The following is a 17,181-nucleotide window of genomic DNA, read 5'->3' as shown; positions in this document are numbered from 1 at the left end:
TTTACACACAATCGTGACGTCATCCATATAGCCAATCACTCTCAGATCCCTACCCCCACTACCAGGCACTTCCACCCCACGCATAACTTTATCTCTCCTAATCATTCCTAACAAAGGTTCAATAACACAAATAAACAATATAGGAGACAGGGGACATCCCTGTCTCACCCCTGAGTTAATTTTTACTTCCTGGCTTAAAAACCCGTTAACCTGTACCTTACTTACAATATTGGTATATAATACTTTAATCCAACCAATCATACAATCAGGCACACCCATTTTCCGTAACACACTAAACATAAAATCATGTTCCACTCTGTCATACGCTTTCTCAAAATCCACAGTCACCACAGCAATAGGTTGCTTCCTCTCTTTACAATCATACAACACATCACGCAAACACAACAAACTGTCACATATTTGGCGCCCGGGCACCGCACACACTTGTTCCTCACCCACCATCTTGTCCACAACATTCCTTAATCTGTCAGCAATCACTTTAGCAATAATCTTATAGTCGCAATTAAGGAGCGCAATAGGCCTCCAGTTTTTTAGGTCTTTTTTATTACCTTTTTTATATAGTAACACAACCACACTCTCACTCATACTTCTAGACAATCTCCCTCTCGCAAGCACTTCCTTACACACTTCAAAAACATGAATACCAATCATATCCCAAAACTTACAATAAAACTCAACAGGCAATCCATCACTACCAGCCACTTTCCCTTTTTTCATACTTTTAACCACATTCACAACTTCTTCCATTTTAATCTCTTCACTCAGCCATTCTTTCTCCATTCTATCTAACTTTTTCTCTATATTGTCCAAACACTCTTCTTCCAGATCTCTCACTCTTTCCTTCCTAGCAAACAGTTTTGAATAAAACTTCTGTACTTCATCAATCACACCATCATTTCCACTTATCTCCACACCATCTTCATTTAGCACACACTCCATTCCAACTCTCTTTCCATAGACTTTTTTAAAGAAAAATTTTGTACACTTCTCATCCTTTTCTTTCACGATCAACTTAGCCTGAGCTATAATTTTTTTACCTTTTTCCTGTAAACAAGATCTGACCTTCTCTCTCGTATCCTGAATGTCTTTTTTCATATCCCATCCACCCTTTTGCAAAGTTTCCAAATACTCCAACCTCGTCTGCCATCTCTCATACTCCTCACGGTCTCTCCTCACTTTCTCACAGCCTTTTTTGATGAAGAAACGTTTTGTTTCTCCCTTCACCCATTCCCACCATTCTACCACACTCTCAAAATCACTCTTTTTATTCATCCATCTCCTAAACCACTCACAATAGCTTTCACACACACTTTCGTCTTCCAATAAGGAAACGTTTAACTTCCACACACCTCTCCCATACGGACATTCATTTTCTATACTCACGACACATTCAAGCATGGCATGATCCGTAAACGGCAACCTTCTCAAAAGGAAACGATTAACTTCAAAATATCTGGAAAAGAAACAAAAATCAATACGAGAACTAACATTTCCTCTATCAGAGAAATAGGTAAAACCATCAGTATCATTATTACACTGCAGAAAAGCATCCTGCAACCCAAATAAACTAATAACTTCTTTTAGATGTTTCCCACTCCTATCAACCCTACCTCCCCCACTAGTTCTATCACCATCCCTCAAAATACAGTTGAAATCTCCCACTAATATGGTATGACCCATACCACCCAAGAAAAAATACAGCTGTTCAATTAATTCTTCCCTCTCCTTTCTGTCAGGAGGGGCATAAACGTTAAGGAGTTTAAACAAAACACCATTTTTTTCAAAATTAACTAAAAGGACCCTGCCAGGAATAACATGAATTATTTCTTTAATCACGAAATCAAAACCTCTAAATAAAACTCCCACCCCACCATTCTTTTTCTTACTAGTGGACCAGACGCTTGGCCCACAAGTCCACTCTGCCACTATAGGTTCATCTTCAAGGCAACATTCCTGTAAACACAAGATGTCGTTAGGGTAAGCAGCAACAGAAGAAAAAATAGCCGCTCTCCTTACAGCAGATTTAATGCTCCTAACATTAAGAGAACCTATAGAAAGCAACATTTAAACATTTAAGGAAAAAAGGGAAAAATAAACATTATATCACAATCATGATTTTTTCCCACTTTTTTTCGTTCTCCCTCTAGAACTACCCGGTTTGTCCTCAGGAGGTTGCACTCCCTGCATCTCTGTCCACTCTTTTCTATTTGGCCTGATCTCCTTTACACTTTTTACAAAGCTCAGGGTACGGGCAAGTTTTTTAACACTACTCCTCTCCAGGTAACCCTGGTCTAGAGAAGAGGCATCAGAGTCCACAGAAGTCTCCTCCTCCTCCTCCTCTCCACCTTCTGCATCAGGAGGTTCTGCATCCTTATCTGTGGAAGAAACAGGGTCAGTTCTTTCTGACTTCCTTTTAAGGGAAGCCTTGTCCACGTCCATTTCCGGAGTCTCGGCCACCACTGTAATGACCTCGGCTCCTTCCTCCACCACCACAGGAGGCTCCTCCCCCTCTGCCATCAGGGGGTCCGGAACCGCAACAGAGCCGGATTCCTGCTCAACTACTTGAGACTCAATTCCTGTAGGAATCTCCATTGACGAAATAAAAGCCACAGGTGCTTCTCCACTCACCACCCCAGCGTACGATCTCCTAGCTTGGGGAGGGTTAACTCCAGGACATTGCCTAGCCAGGTGCTCTGAGGAATTGCAGAAATGGCACTTCCTGGCCTCCTCACAATCTGCTGTTCTATGACCAGCTTTAAAGCAGTTCCTGCACACAGGACCAGTTGGACAATCTTCTTTGGTGTGACCAAAACAGAAACAGTCTCTGCAAAATGAAGGCTGTCCAGGATAAAACAAGTATCCTCTATTGGACCCAATGGAGAAGGTCTGGGGAGGATGCATCACACCCCCATAACCACTCTCATCCAGCTTGAACTCCACCCAGAAACGGCGTAGTCCATTAAATGTTCCAAGAACATTGCGACGTTTCTCCCCAGGAGAGACATACACAGCATACCTGCTCAGGAGAGCCATGATCTCTTCATCCTTCACAAAGGGATTGTACATCTGCACAGTCACAGGTGTCCTCTGCTTCCTCTGCAGACCAGGCACAAACTTCACTCCTTCCAAATTAGGGTGATCAGCAAGCTCTTGACTTCTCGCATAACAAGTAGCACAGGCATCCTGGGTAGTGAAAGAGATGTCGTAGAATCCTTGGGTAGGAAAAGCTTGCGTACAAAAGATCATGTACCGGGGCATCCTCAGGGTATCCTCCACGATTTTTCCTTGCACGTCCATCACGGTCCAAACGAATTTCTTCTCCTCGGGAATATACAGCCGCACTGTATTTGGCGCAGACGGACCCACCGTTGCCATATCTCCTGTGATCGCCTTCCTTGTCTCCTCGCTCACCCCCTAAAGCAGCAGGTGGCTTAAGCTGGCGAACCAGCGATGCCACAAGGCCAAGGGCGAGCACTCAGACGGACCTCCTGACTAACCCCTTGAGATTAGCCAAAAGGCCGAGAAGCGATAACCCGAACGGGCCGCGCGTTGCCCGAGCCTGCCCGATACTGCTGTTCAGCCCTTGCAGCGATTCAGCCTACTTCTAGGCAATTCCATGTGGCCCTGCAGGCTCACACACTCACAGCTACACGGGAGGTGAATAAAGGCCGGAGAGGAAGCCAGACAGGATTTGCTTCTTTTGCTTGCACCACAATGCAGTGCTGAAAGAGGAGGAATCTACATAAAAACGCCTTCCTGGCAACGCCCAAATGCCCTGCTGCCATGCAGATAAACACTGGCAGCGGCAGCAAGTGCATGCCCACAGCCACCCCTTGTTCCTTCACACCTTGTATCAGCTGTAATCCAGTCCAGTCCAGTGCTGCCTGCTGAGCAGCACTGACCAACACTGCCTGGGCCCAGGCTTTTATCTCTGAGGCCCCATTATGATGTCAGAAAGCTGGCTCTGGCTCCTCAGGGCTCCACTATGACACGTGCAAAGTTCCGTCTGAACTTTATATAAGACGGTGCGGCTCAGTCAGTCACTCAGTGTTGCCTGAGAGGGCAACACTGCAACAGCCGGCCGCCAGGCTGTCTTTTTTTGCACAGCTAGTTGCCTCCAGGAGGCCACAAGAGGGAGACAAGGGACTGCAAAATGGAAAATAAGCATCCACCAACTTTACAGACAACTTCTCCTTGCTCCTACAACCTCCATCCTTGCACAGTTTGTTATTCTTCTAGGTAACATAGTAACAAATCCAAATTGCTGCTCTCTTTGTAGGCAAGCAAGGCTTTGTTGCAACTGCAATTCTTACTCCTTCTTGAAATGTAGGGACGACAGTACGTTCCATCACATCCATCTAGTGTACACAGGTAGGTCCATTGTGGCGGGCGGGCGGCTTTAATGGCTGTTTGCTGTTCCCCTACTCCACTCCACTATTTGACTGTGGTGCTGCATCAATCAGTGGCTGGCTCAGGTGCAGCTCTTTAACTTACCTAAAAGGGAGGGCGGAGAGAAGACAAGGAAGGTGAATGAGCTGTTCCAATGTGAAATGCCGGAAACACAGACACACAGACGACACAAAACAAGAGGTGGCAATGTATTCATTAATTGCATTTAATCAATTAGCTCATTATCACTCATGCATTGTCCAACAGGTGTTGAAATATCGGGATTAAAAGGGGAGATCCCTTCAGAAAGACAGAAACAATGGAAAACACAAAAAACACTTTTGGAATCTGATTTTAGTCAACACATAAGGAAAGGGTGCACCGGTCCTGGAAATACTGCAATACCAGGTCAATGCGTGGAGTGGACAGAGCAAGCTCTATTTCCATCTCCCTGTTCTAAAAATCCATTTAATATATGGTCCCCAGATAGGGGACGTATCAGATATTAAACTGATAAGAACAGATACTACACTTGATCTTAGCCAAAAGGCCGAGAAGCGATAACCCGAACGGGCCGCGCGTTGCCCGAGCCTGCCCGATACTGCTGTTCAGCCCTTGCAGCGATTCAGCCTACTTCTAGGCAATTCCATGGGGCCCTGCAGGCTCACACACTCACAGCTACACGGGAGGTGAATAAAGGCCGGAGAGGAAGCCAGACAGGATTTGCTTCTTTTGCTTGCACCACAATGCAGTGCTGAAAGAGGAGGAATCTACATAAAAACGCCTTCCTGGCAACGCCCAAATGCCCTGCTGCCATGCAGATAAACACTGGCAGCGGCAGCCAGTGCATGCCCACAGCCGCCCCTTGTTCCTTCACACCTTGTATCAGCTGTAATCCAGTCCAGTCCAGTGCTGCCTGCTGAGCAGCACTGACCAACACTGCCTGGGCCCAGGCTTTTATCTCTGAGGCCCCATTATGATGTCAGAAATCTGGCTCTGGCTCCTCAGGGCTCCACTATGACACGTGCAAAGTTCCGTCTGAACTTTATATAAGACGGTGCGGCTCAGTCAGTCACTCAGTGTTGCCTGAGAGGGCAACACTGCAACAGCCGGCCGCCAGGCTGTCTTTTTTTGCACAGCTAGTTGCCTCCAGGAGGCCACAAGAGGGAGACAAGGGACTGCAAAATGGAAAATAAGCATCCACCAACTTTACAGACAACTTCTCCTTGCTCCTACAACCTCCATCCTTGCACAGTTTGTTATTCTTCTAGGTAACATAGTAACAAATCCAAATTGCTGCTCTCTTTGTAGGCAAGCAAGGCTTTGTTGCAACTGCAATTCTTACTCCTTCTTGAAATGTAGGGACGACAGTACATTCCATCACATCCATCTAGTGTACACAGGTAGGTCCATTGTGGCGGGCTGGCGGGCGGGCGGGCGGGCGGCTTTAATGGCTGTTTGCTGTTCCCCTACTCCACTCCACTATTTGACTGTGGTGCTGCATCAATCAGTGGCTGGCTCAGGTGCAGCTCTTTAACTTACCTAAAAGGGAGGGCGGAGAGAAGACAAGGAAGGTGAATGAGCTGTTCTAATGTGAAATGCCGGAAACACAGACACACAGACGACACAAAACAAGAGGTGGCAATGTATTCATTAATTGCATTTAATCAATTAGCTCATTATCACTCATGCATTGTCCAACAGGTGTTGAAATAATGGGATTAAAAGGGGAGATCCCTTCAGAAAGACAGAAACAATGGCAAACACAAAAAACACTTTTGGAATCTGATTTTAGTCAACACATAAGGAAAGGGTGCACCGGTCCTGGAAATACTGCAATACCAGGTCAATGCGTGGAGTGGACAGAGCAAGCTCTATTTCCATCTCCCTGTTATAAAAATCCATTTAATATATGGTCCCCAGATAGGGGACGTATCAGATATTAAACTGATAAGAACAGATACTACACTTGATCTTAGCCAAAAGGCCGAGAAGCGATAACCCGAACGGGCCGAGCGTTGCCCGAGCCTGCCCGATACTGCTGTTCAGCCCTTGCAGCGATTCAGCCTACTTCTAGGCAATTCCATGGGGCCCTGCAGGCTCACACACTCACAGCTACACGGGAGGTGAATAAAGGCCGGAGAGGAAGCCAGACAGGATTTGCTTCTTTTGCTTGCACCACAATGCAGTGCTGAAAGAGGAGGAATCTACATAAAAACGCCTTCCTGGCAACGCCCAAATGCCCTGCTGCCATGCAGATAAACACTGGCAGCGGCAGCAAGTGCATGCCCACAGCCACCCCTTGTTCCTTCACACCTTGTATCAGCTGTAATCCAGTCCAGTCCAGTGCTGCCTGCTGAGCAGCACTGACCAACACTGCCTGGGCCCAGGCTTTTATCTCTGAGGCCCCATTATGATGTCAGAAAGCTAGCTCTGGCTCCTCAGGGCTCCACTATGACACGTGCAAAGTTCCGTCTGAACTTTATATAAGACGGTGCGGCTCAGTCAGTCACTCAGTGTTGCCTGAGAGGGCAACACTGCAACAGCCGGCCGCCAGGCTGTCTTTTTTTGCACAGCTAGTTGCCTCCAGGAGGCCACAAGAGGGAGACAAGGGACTGCAAAATGGAAAATAAGCATCCACCAACTTTACAGACAACTTCTCCTTGCTCCTACAACCTCCATCCTTGCACAGTTTGTTATTCTTCTAGGTAACATAGTAACAAATCCAAATTGCTGCTCTCTTTGTAGGCAAGCAAGGCTTTGTTGCAACTGCAATTCTTACTCCTTCTTGAAATGTAGGGACGACAGTACATTCCATCACATCCATCTAGTGTACACAGGTAGGTCCATTGTGGCGGGCGGGCGGGCGGGCGGCTTTAATGGCTGTTTGCTGTTCCCCTACTCCACTCCACTATTTGACTGTGGTGCTGCATCAATCAGTGGCTGGCTCAGGTGCAGCTCTTTAACTTACCTAAAAGGGAGGGCGGAGAGAAGACAAGGAAGGTGAATGAGCTGTTCCAATGTGAAATGCCGGAAACACAGACACACAGACGACACAAAACAAGAGGTGGCAATGTATTCATTAATTGCATTTAATCAATTAGCTCATTATCACTCATGCATTGTCCAACAGGTGTTGAAATAATGGGATTAAAAGGGGAGATCCCTTCAGAAAGACAGAAACAATGGCAAACACAAAAAACACTTTTGGAATCTGATTTTAGTCAACACATAAGGAAAGGGTGCACCGGTCCTGGAAATACTGCAATACCAGGTCAATGCGTGGAGCGGACAGAGCAAGCTCTATTTCCATCTCCCTGTTCTAAAAATCCATTTAATATATGGTCCCCAGATAGGGGACGTATCAGATATTAAACTGATAAGAACAGATACTACACTTGATCTTAGCCAAAAGGCCGAGAAGCGATAACCCGAACGGGCCGCGCGTTGCCCGAGCCTGCCCGATACTGCTGTTCAGCCCTTGCAGCGATTCAGCCTACTTCTAGGCAATTCCATGGGGCCCTGCAGGCTCACACACTCACAGCTACACGGGAGGTGAATAAAGGCCGGAGAGGAAGCCAGACAGGATTTGCTTCTTTTGCTTGCACCACAATGCAGTGCTGAAAGAGGAGGAATCTACATAAAAACGCCTTCCTGGCAACGCCCAAATGCCCTGCTGCCATGCAGATAAACACTGGCAGCGGCAGCAAGTGCATGCCCACAGCCACCCCTTGTTCCTTCACACCTTGTATCAGCTGTAATCCAGTCCAGTCCAGTGCTGCCTGCTGAGCAGCACTGACCAACACTGCCTGGGCCCAGGCTTTTATCTCTGAGGCCCCATTATGATGTCAGAAAGCTGGCTCTGGCTCCTCAGGGCTCCACTATGACACGTGCAAAGTTCCGTCTGAACTTTATATAAGACGGTGCGGCTCAGTCAGTCACTCAGTGTTGCCTGAGAGGGCAACACTGCAACAGCCGGCCGCCAGGCTGTCTTTTTTTGCACAGCTAGTTGCCTCCAGGAGGCCACAAGAGGGAGACAAGGGACTGCAAAATGGAAAATAAGCATCCACCAACTTTACAGACAACTTCTCCTTGCTCCTACAACCTCCATCCTTGCACAGTTTGTTATTCTTCTAGGTAACATAGTAACAAATCCAAATTGCTGCTCTCTTTGTAGGCAAGCAAGGCTTTGTTGCAACTGCAATTCTTACTCCTTCTTGAAATGTAGGGACGACAGTACATTCCATCACATCCATCTAGTGTACACAGGTAGGTCCATTGTGGCGGGCGGGCGGGCGGGCGGCTTTAATGGCTGTTTGCTGTTCCCCTACTCCACTCCACTATTTGACTGTGGTGCTGCATCAATCAGTGGCTGGCTCAGGTGCAGCTCTTTAACTTACCTAAAAGGGAGGGCGGAGAGAAGACAAGGAAGGTGAATGAGCTGTTCCAATGTGAAATGCCGGAAACACAGACACACAGACGACACAAAACAAGAGGTGGCAATGTATTCATTAATTGCATTTAATCAATTAGCTCATTATCACTCATGCATTGTCCAACAGGTGTTGAAATAATGGGATTAAAAGGGGAGATCCCTTCAGAAAGACAGAAACAATGGCAAACACAAAAAACACTTTTGGAATCTGATTTTAGTCAACACATAAGGAAAGGGTGCACCGGTCCTGGAAATACTGCAATACCAGGTCAATGCGTGGAGTGGACAGAGCAAGCTCTATTTCCATCTCCCTGTTCTAAAAATCCATTTAATATATGGTCCCCAGATAGGGGACGTATCAGATATTAAACTGATAAGAACAGATACTACACTTGATCTTAGCCAAAAGGCCGAGAAGCGATAACCCGAACGGGCCGCGCGTTGCCCGAGCCTGCCCGATACGGCTGTTCAGCCCTTGCAGCGATTCAGCCTACTTCTAGGCAATTCCATGGGGCCCTGCAGGCTCACACACTCACAGCTACACGGGAGGTGAATAAAGGCCGGAGAGGAAGCCAGACAGGATTTGCTTCTTTTGCTTGCACCACAATGCAGTGCTGAAAGAGGAGGAATCTACATAAAAACGCCTTCCTGGCAACGCCCAAATGCCCTGCTGCCATGCAGATAAACACTGGCAGCGGCAGCAAGTGCATGCCCACAGCCACCCCTTGTTCCTTCACACCTTGTATCAGCTGTAATCCAGTCCAGTCCAGTGCTGCCTGCTGAGCAGCACTGACCAACACTGCCTGGGCCCAGGCTTTTATCTCTGAGGCCCCATTATGATGTCAGAAAGCTGGCTCTGGCTCCTCAGGGCTCCACTATGACACGTGCAAAGTTCCGTCTGAACTTTATATAAGACGGTGCGGCTCAGTCAGTCACTCAGTGTTGCCTGAGAGGGCAACACTGCAACAGCCGGCCGCCAGGCTGTCTTTTTTTGCACAGCTAGTTGCCTCCAGGTGGCCACAAGAGGGAGACAAGGGACTGCAAAATGGAAAATAAGCATCCACCAACTTTACAGACAACTTCTCCTTGCTCCTACAACCTCCATCCTTGCACAGTATGTTATTCTTCTAGGTAACATAGTAACAAATCCAAATTGCTGCTCTCTTTGTAGGCAAGCAAGGCTTTGTTGCAACTGCAATTCTTACTCCTTCTTGAAATGTAGGGACGACAGTACATTCCATCACATCCATCTAGTGTACACAGGTAGGTCCATTGTGGCGGGCGGGCGGGCGGCTTTAATGGCTGTTTGCTGTTCCCCTACTCCACTCCACTATTTGACTGTGGTGCTGCATCAATCAGTGGCTGGCTCAGGTGCAGCTCTTTAACTTACCTAAAAGGGAGGGCGGAGAGAAGACAAGGAAGGTGAATGAGCTGATCCAATGTGAAATGCCGGAAACACAGACACACAGACGACACAAAACAAGAGGTGGCAATGTATTCATTAATTGCATTTAATCAATTAGCTCATTATCACTCATGCATTGTCCAACAGGTGTTGAAATAATGGGATTAAAAGGGGAGATCCCTTCAGAAAGACAGAAACAATGGCAAACACAAAAAACACTTTTGGAATCTGATTTTAGTCAACACATAAGGAAAGGGTGCACCGGTACTGGAAATACTGCAATACCAGGTCAATGCGTGGAGTGGACAGAGCAAGCTCTATTTCCATCTCCCTGTTCTAAAAATCCATTTAATATATGGTCCCCAGATAGGGGACGTATCAGATATTAAACTGATAAGAACAGATACTACACTTGATCTTAGCCAAAAGGCCGAGAAGCGATAACCCGAACGGGCCGCGCGTTGCCCGAGCCTGCCCGATACTGCTGTTCAGCCCTTGCAGCGATTCAGCCTACTTCTAGGCAATTCCATGGGGCCCTGCAGGCTCACACACTCACAGCTACACGGGAGGTGAATAAAGGCCGGAGAGGAAGCCAGACAGGATTTGCTTCTTTTGCTTGCACCACAATGCAGTGCTGAAAGAGGAGGAATCTACATAAAAACGCCTTCCTGGCAACGCCCAAATGCCCTGCTGCCATGCAGATAAACACTGGCAGCGGCAGCAAGTGCATGCCCACAGCCACCCCTTGTTCCTTCACACCTTGTATCAGCTGTAATCCAGTCCAGTCCAGTGCTGCCTGCTGAGCAGCACTGACCAACACTGCCTGGGCCCAGGCTTTTATCTCTGAGGCCCCATTATGATGTCAGAAAGCTGGCTCTGGCTCCTCAGGGCTCCACTATGACACGTGCAAAGTTCCGTCTGAACTTTATATAAGACGGTGCGGCTCAGTCAGTCACTCAGTGTTTGCTGAGAGGGCAACACTGCAACAGCCGGCCGCCAGGCTGTCTTTTTTTGCACAGCTAGTTGCCTCCAGGAGGCCACAAGAGGGAGACAAGGGACTGCAAAATGGAAAATAAGCATCCACCAACTTTACAGACAACTTCTCCTTGCTCCTACAACCTCCATCCTTGCACAGTTTGTTATTCTTCTAGGTAACATAGTAACAAATCCAAATTGCTGCTCTCTTTGTAGGCAAGCAAGGCTTTGTTGCAACTGCAATTCTTACTCCTTCTTGAAATGTAGGGATGACAGTACATTCCATCACATCCATCTAGTGTACACAGGTAGGTCCATTGTGGCGGGCGGGCGGGCGGGCGGGCGGCTTTAATGGCTGTTTGCTGTTCCCCTACTCCACTCCACTATTTGACTGTGGTGCTGCATCAATCAGTGGCTGACTCAGGTGCAGCTCTTTAACTTACCTAAAAGGGAGGGCGGAGAGAAGACAAGGAAGGTGAATGAGCTGATCCAATGTGAAATGCCGGAAACACAGACACACAGACGACACAAAACAAGAGGTGGCAATGTATTCATTAATTGCATTTAATCAATTAGCTCATTATCACTCATGCATTGTCCAACAGGTGTTGAAATAATGGGATTAAAAGGGGAGATCCCTTCAGAAAGACAGAAACAATGGCAAACACAAAAAACACTTTTGGAATCTGATTTTAGTCAACACATAAGGAAAGGGTGCACCGGTCCTGGAAATACTGCAATACCAGGTCAATGCGTGGAGTGGACAGAGCAAGCTCTATTTCCATCTCCCTGTTCTAAAAATCCATTTAATATATGGTCCCCAGATAGGGGACGTATCAGATATTAAACTGATAAGAACAGATTTTTACATTTTAATTTTTTTAGTTCTTATTCAGCTATTTCTTATAAAATCTGCGAAACAGAAAAAAGCTTCAGTTCAAACATCTTCCAACAGGACGTTCCAACTTCTTAAATTCCACCAGCTTGAGGCTTTTGGACCCACTCTCTTCCTGTCCAACAAATAGAAGACGTAAATTTCACTTAGGGCCAGCTTTATACAGTCTTTCTCGGAAATGGTGTCTCTTCTGAACAGTAAGATGTTGCGCACCTTCCATAGGGCATTTTTTAAACAGTTCAAGATAATCCACAACACTCTCTTCTTCTCTCCCACAGGATGCTTGAAGTCTCCATACAGCACCACTTCATGGTTCAGGAACCTTAATTCACAGGTAAATTTCAGTAGAATGCCAACAGTTTTCCATACCTTCTGAGCATAGGCACAGTTCCACATTAAGTGCATGACGCTTTCTTCTCCAGGACACCCAGCTCTTGGGCATCTTGGAGTGGAGACGAGCCCTCTTCTATACTGAAATGCCCTGGTAGGGAGACTTTCGTGTAGAATCATCCAAGACAAGTCTTTAAGAACATTGGATAGGTAAGGAGCGTTGGTGTTTCTCCATAGCTCCATAGACTTTGATGTAGTGAAGTTACTCACATTTGTTGTCTCTTGGTGACTGTCCAGCAACATTCTCAGCTTTCTGGCATTCTTAAGATGTTCCTGTTCCATACCTTCCAGTTGGTAGACACGGATGGTTCTTTCCAAACATACATACTGCACAGGTGGTAGCAGCAGGGTAGGCTTTGTAAGGGGCAGCTCTATCCACTTTCTCTTTCTGAACACGTGTCCAGCGGCATACCTTAGAAAATAGGCCCAGGTTTTATTCGTCTTGATGTTCTTGAAACACAAGGAGAAATACTGCAGATATAGAAAGCGTTTAAAGAAGATAATCTCCTTTCCTCCATTCTTCTTCTGCTTGTACATTATCTCTCGTCTAACTTTCTCCATTTTTGAATTCCAGATGAAATGGAAACATATCCTTTGGAGTTCCTTAAGACGATTTTCGCTTGGTAGAAAAACCTGGCTCAAGTACAACAGCAGAGGTAGTACTAGTGCCTTGATGACCAAGTTCTTCCCTTCAATTGTTAGCTGTCTGAGTTTCCAAAACTCAATCTTCTTCTTCACCTTTTCACTTATCAGCTCCCAGCTTTCTTTTCCATCATTCTGGGGCGTGAATATGACACCAAGAATTTTGATTCTGTCGCACTGGGTATTGACCTCAGGTAAGTCGAAATCCCTCCATTCCTTCAGTGTGAAGCAGTCGCACTTATTCTTATTCAATCTGAATCCTGATGCTTGACAGAAGAAGTCTGTTAGCAGTAGCGCCCTCCTCACAGATTGTTTATTGGAGCATAGAATATTGACATCGTCCATATAGGCACTTACTTTCACTGACTGCCCACCTCCTCCTGGAATCGGCACCCCTCTAATGATCTTATCTTTCCTCAACAGCGTGAGCAGGGGTTCGAGGACACAGATGAAGAGGATGGGCGACAGGGGGCATCCTTGTTTTACCCCAGACATCAGATCCACTTTTCCAGACAAGAAGCCATTAATGGTAACTTGGCTATAGGATTCTTTGTACAGTAATGCGACTTGTTTGATCACTGTCTCAGGAAAATTCATTTTCTTCAGCACAAGCCACAGGAACTCGTGCGAGACTCGGTCATAGGCCTTCTGAAAGTCCAGTGACAACACGGCCAAATCTTGCTTTCTGACTTTGGAGTACCAGATGCAGTCCCTGATGGTATTTAGGTTATCTGCGATACTTCTACCCGGTACCCCACAAACTTGGTCTTGGTGGATGACCTTGTCGATGTGTTTCTTAATTCTATTAACCAAGATTTTGGATAACACCTTGTAATCGACATTGAGGAGGGTTATTGGCCTCCAATTTTCAAGACTGGTCTTGTCTCCTTTCTTGAACAGCAAAGTAACTATTCCTCTCCTCCATGACTCAGGTAACAGCTCGCTCTTCATTGCTGCTTTGAATATCTCCAGCAGGTCTTCCTTCAGAGTGTTCCAGAATGTTGAAAAGAACTCCACTGATTGACCATCTGATCCTGGAGCCTTCCCTCTTGCGAAACTCTTGATTACACTCAGGAGTTCTCCCAAGGTAAGTTCCTTGCATAAGTCTTCTTTCTCAGCTTGGCCAAGCTTAAGTTCTAGCGCTTCTAGGGCGTGTGAGACAAAAGACATATCTATCTTCTTTTTGTCAAAGAGAGACTGATAGAATTTCTTGGCCTCTTGAAGCATACCTTCTTTGCTGGTTTGACCAGCGATATTGGTCATGATATTTTTCTGTTCCATACTTTTCTTGAAAAAGAAGCGTGAACATTTCTCGTTATTTTCCAACTGTTGCACTTTAGTATTAAAGATCACTTCTTGTCCTTTTTGATGGATGACCTCTTTAATTTCTTTTTTAATTTTTCCCACCAGGTCAGCGACATCAACACCAGCGTTCTTCAAACTCAGGTAAGTCTGTAATTTTGTGTTGAGTCTCTTGTACCACCTTTTCTTCTCTCGGGCTCTTTTAATCCCATAATCTAAGAAGAAGTTCTTGATCTTCTCTTTAGTATTGTCCCACCATTCTAGGATTGATGGAAATTTTCCTTTAGCAGTTGCCCATTTTTTATAGGCTACAATGAATTCCTCCTGCATCACTTTGTCTTCCAGAAAGCTGGTATTTAATCTCCATACTCCTCTTCCTCTTTCATTTGCAGGGATATGAATAGTTGCACTGAGCATTTTATGGTCAGAGAAGATATTGTCTTCAATCTTAATATCCACTGGCTTCATATTTTTGGATGTGAGTACATAATCCAGTCTGGACTTGACTGTAACGTTCTCCCAGGTATAACCTGGTTCAGACCTCTTCAGACTCCTCCATACATCAAACAATTCAAAATCGCAAATGAAATTTTTCCACTGTTGTACGGTTTTATCTACTCTTCTTGCAGCACCTCCAGTTCGATCTTCACTTTCGAGTGCACAATTGAGATCACCTGCTACTACAAGCGATGTTGAGCCGGCAATAAATGGCTGGATATCTTCAATCAATTCTGACCTTTCATTAGTATCAGGTGAGGCATACACATTGAGGAGTTTCACTTCACTCCCATTATAGTCAACAATAACTAAAAGCGCCCTCCCGGGGATAAGTTCAACAAAGGAAATAATTCGGCAATTCTGCCCTTTCAATAAAACGCCTACTCCTGTTGACTTATTTGAATTTTCGCCTGACCAAACCGATTGTCCGTGAGGCCAACTGTCTCTCAGCTCTTTATAGTCCATACTGTGATCTATATCACATTCTTGCAGAAAAACAATATCAAAGTTCAATGTGCTCAAAAACGAAAAAAAGGCAGCCCTTCTGGCAGAGCTCCTCACACTCCTCACATTCAGCGAGAGCGTCTTCAGACAGGACATCATTCAGACTTCATGATGACCCATCAGAATCAGAAAGTTCAGGAAGTATATCCCCCAGGCTTGGAGTTGCGAACTCCTGGATATCCATGGTGGGCTGGATAGGTTGGGACATTTCAATTGCCGATACTGGCTGCGGTGTCTCCATTGCCAGCACTGGCTGTACGTCTTTTAATTTTGCCTTCATAGCCTTTTTCGACTTGACACTACTAGACTCAGCCGACTCAACTTTTTTCCTTTTCTTTTCTCCTCCAGCTCCATAACTTCGCCCCAGTCATCCTCTTGGCCATCAGGAAGACTGGGAGAGCGGACATCAGTCACACGAGAACCGCTAGATGGCAGACCCTCGGCTTCGGATGGGACATCGGACTCTGTAACTGCTACAGGACCGGCCACCATTACGGAAGGACTCAGGATAATGGATAGGTTCTTTTTTCCCTCTGATACTGGGGCCACCTTCCGTATGAGGCCAGCAACAGATGGCCCAGCAGCAGGCTCCTTGGATAGAATAGTCAGTCCAGGTTGTTGTTGAGCTGACGCTGCAACCTGCGCCCAAGTCTTTACCCTATCTGGGCAATCTTTGAATGTGTGTCTCTTCCCACCACACAGATTACATGTGATCTCCTCCTGACACTCGTCTCTATTGTGGCCAAGCTTCCCACAGTGACTGCAGAAGCGTGTGTCAGCCGCCTCTGCTTTACATCCATCTGGCTTGTGCCCAAACTTCCTACATTTCCTACAATAGGAGGGCATATTGTTGTAGAACAGATAGCCTCTGTCACGGCCAATGGTGAAATTGGAAGGCGGGTGGTGAACTCCCCCAATCCCATCTGGGTCTGCTCCAAACTTCACCAAAAATTTGTATTTGCCTGTCCATAGGCCAACTTCGTCCATCACCTTCTGGCCATTTTTAATGTCCGTACAATACCGCAGCAGGAACCGAGCAATATTGTCCATGGTGACATACGGATTGTACATGAAGACAGTCACATACGCTTCACCATAGGAGTAGAGCAACGTGAATTTAAGTCCCTCCAGCTCTGGACTCCCCTCTTTCAATTTCAGAGTCTGGTAGAAGTTCTGGCAGGCAGCTGTTGTCTCCAAGACCAGGATGTAATAGTCTTTTGCCGGATGTTGTAGGCAGAGAATGTCATTCTTTTCCACCAGAAGAAGTCCAAACAGGATCTCTGTAGCCAGATGTTTCAATCCGAACTCCTCCCGATAATTTTCTCCAATATCAATTCGGATGCCGTTCTTCACAAAATTTTGTCCACGCTCCAGGAATCGGATTCGGCCATAAGAAGCCATATTATCTGTATCCCTGTCTGGGAACTCAGTCGATCGCCTTCTTGTTCTCCGTGGTCTTCCCCTTATAGCAGCATAGAGCTTCAGACAGTAAACTGCCAATGCTCTAAGGCCAAGGGTATGACAGGCTAGGAGACCCTCTGACAAGCCACTTGAGCTTAGCCAAAAGGCCGAGAAGCGATAACCCGAACGGGCCGCGCGTTGCCCGAGCCTGCCCGATACTGCTGTTCAGCCCTTGCAGCGATTCAGCCTACTTCTAGGCAATTCCATGGGGCCCTGCAGGCTCACACACTCACAGCTACACGGGAGGTGAATAAAGGCCGGAGA

At 46.4% G+C, this 17,181-nt stretch overlaps 1 long non-coding RNA gene and 6 other non-coding genes across 7 annotated transcripts; 1 reads left to right on the top strand and 6 right to left on the bottom strand.

Annotated features, from left to right (window-relative positions):
* Window positions 1-4,781: 4,781 nt before the first annotated feature.
* LOC142708998 (U2 spliceosomal RNA) lies at window positions 4,782-4,972 on the bottom strand. Its single transcript, XR_012868910.1, has one exon. It is a non-coding gene; the product is annotated as a U2 spliceosomal RNA (small nuclear RNA).
* Window positions 4,973-6,218: 1,246 nt separating this feature from the next.
* On the bottom strand, window positions 6,219-6,409 carry LOC142708999 (U2 spliceosomal RNA). The gene has a single exon (XR_012868911.1). It is a non-coding gene; the product is annotated as a U2 spliceosomal RNA (small nuclear RNA).
* A 1,238-nt stretch (window positions 6,410-7,647) lies between these two features.
* LOC142709000 (U2 spliceosomal RNA) lies at window positions 7,648-7,838 on the bottom strand. Its single transcript, XR_012868912.1, has one exon. It is a non-coding gene; the product is annotated as a U2 spliceosomal RNA (small nuclear RNA).
* Window positions 7,839-9,076: 1,238 nt separating this feature from the next.
* LOC142708993 (U2 spliceosomal RNA) lies at window positions 9,077-9,267 on the bottom strand. The gene has a single exon (XR_012868907.1). It is a non-coding gene; the product is annotated as a U2 spliceosomal RNA (small nuclear RNA).
* Window positions 9,268-10,501: 1,234 nt separating this feature from the next.
* Window positions 10,502-10,692, bottom strand: LOC142709001 (U2 spliceosomal RNA). Its single transcript, XR_012868913.1, has one exon. It is a non-coding gene; the product is annotated as a U2 spliceosomal RNA (small nuclear RNA).
* A 1,242-nt stretch (window positions 10,693-11,934) lies between these two features.
* LOC142708994 (U2 spliceosomal RNA) lies at window positions 11,935-12,125 on the bottom strand. Its single transcript, XR_012868908.1, has one exon. It is a non-coding gene; the product is annotated as a U2 spliceosomal RNA (small nuclear RNA).
* A 448-nt stretch (window positions 12,126-12,573) lies between these two features.
* Window positions 12,574-13,680, top strand: LOC142708992 (uncharacterized). Its single transcript, XR_012868906.1, has 4 exons — window positions 12,574-12,660; window positions 13,085-13,166; window positions 13,264-13,346; window positions 13,576-13,680. It is a non-coding gene; the product is annotated as an uncharacterized LOC142708992 (long non-coding RNA).
* The last annotated feature ends 3,501 nt before the right edge of the window (window positions 13,681-17,181 follow it).

The sequence above is a fragment of the Rhinoderma darwinii genome, unplaced genomic scaffold, assembly GCF_050947455.1.
Source record: "Rhinoderma darwinii isolate aRhiDar2 unplaced genomic scaffold, aRhiDar2.hap1 Scaffold_4025, whole genome shotgun sequence".
In the NCBI taxonomy this organism is placed as follows: Eukaryota; Metazoa; Chordata; class Amphibia; order Anura; family Rhinodermatidae; genus Rhinoderma; species Rhinoderma darwinii.
The sequence above is the reverse complement of the archived record's forward strand: the minus strand, read 5'-3'. Positions and strand labels throughout refer to the sequence as shown.